Source organism: Otolemur garnettii, unplaced genomic scaffold, assembly GCF_000181295.1.
Source record: "Otolemur garnettii isolate 467f Iridium unplaced genomic scaffold, OtoGar3 scaffold00003, whole genome shotgun sequence".
Taxonomy (NCBI): Eukaryota; Metazoa; Chordata; class Mammalia; order Primates; family Galagidae; genus Otolemur; species Otolemur garnettii.
The window spans coordinates 13398685-13400020 of NW_003852398.1; the positions used below are offsets into that span (position 1 = coordinate 13398685).

Below are 1336 nucleotides of genomic sequence, written 5' to 3' on the forward strand. Positions count from 1 at the left end.
GTTCATCCATCTCTTCGTTGGTGGACACTTGTTTTGCCTCCACCTTTTGGTTATTATAAATAATGCTGCTGTGAGAATATCAGTATCTGTTTGGGAACCTGCTTCCCATTCTTTTGAGTACATGCCCATAGGTGGAATGGGTAGAGCCTATAGTAATTCCGTTTTTAATTTTTTGACGAACTGCCATCCTGTTTTCCATACCATCTATCCCATTTTACATTCCCACCAACCATGCGTAGGTGTTTCAATTTCTTTATAACCTTGGTTATGCTTGTTATTTTCTGTTTTATTTTAAAATTATAGTTATCCTAATGGGTGTGATTCGATTTCTCATTGTAGTTTTGATTTACATTTCTCTAATGATTAGCATCTTTTCATGTTCTTATTGGCCTTTTTTTTTTTTTAATACAACAGCACAAATCCACTTTTATTTACTTTTCATCAGTTTAAATCCTTGAGGGGTACAGTATTACCCAGATTCTGTGTCCAAAGGCCTTAGCAGGAAGGTTGCTTCGGAATTTGGCACGAACCATGCCACTGTTTCCATGGGCCTGAGTTATCTTTCCCCAGATGACCCTGGTTTTGTTTGGTTTGCCACCAGGAGTCACTGTGTTGTTCTTTGCTCTGTAGATATAAGCACATCTCCTGCCCAAATAGAATTCAGTTTCATCTCGGGCATAAACACCTTCAATTTTAAGAAGAGCCGTGTGCTCTCTTTGGTTCCGGAGACCTCTCTTACAGCCAGCAAAAATGGCCTTGGACCACAGCCTTCCAGACATATTTGCCTTTTAGAAGTCCTGTTCCCAGCAGACCTCCACATGCCCCAAGATGGCGGAAAGACTTACTGGCCTTTTGTATATTTTCTGTGGAGAAATATCTAATTGAGTTCTTTACTATTTTATTTTTTTAACAGATAGGGTCTTACCAGGTTGCCAAGGCTGGTCTTAAACACCTGGGCTCAAGCATTTCTCCTGCCTTAGCCTCCTGAGTAGTTGGGACTAAAAGCACGTACACCAAGCCTGGCCTACCCTATTTTAACATATTTTTTATTTTTATGTGGCTTTTCATTGTTATTTTTGAGTGGTAGAAATTCTTTACGTATTTTGGATATTAACCTTTTACCATACATATGATTTGCAAATATTTCCCCCCATTCCATAGGGTTCCTTTTAACTCTATTGAAAGTCTCCTTTGATGCACTAAGTTTTTCATTTTGATGTAGCATAATTTATCTATTTTTGTTGTGGTTGTCTATGCTTTTAGCGTTATATCCAATAAATTATTGCCAAATCCAATGTTATAAAGATTTCTCCTATGTGTTTTTCTGAGAGTTTTA

General features: G+C 37.8%; 1 pseudogene; it reads right to left on the reverse strand.

Moving 5' to 3' along the window:
* Window positions 1–446: 446 nt before the first annotated feature.
* On the reverse strand, window positions 447–831 carry LOC100955692 (annotated as a pseudogene).
* Between the last annotated feature and the right edge of the window lie 505 nt (window positions 832–1336).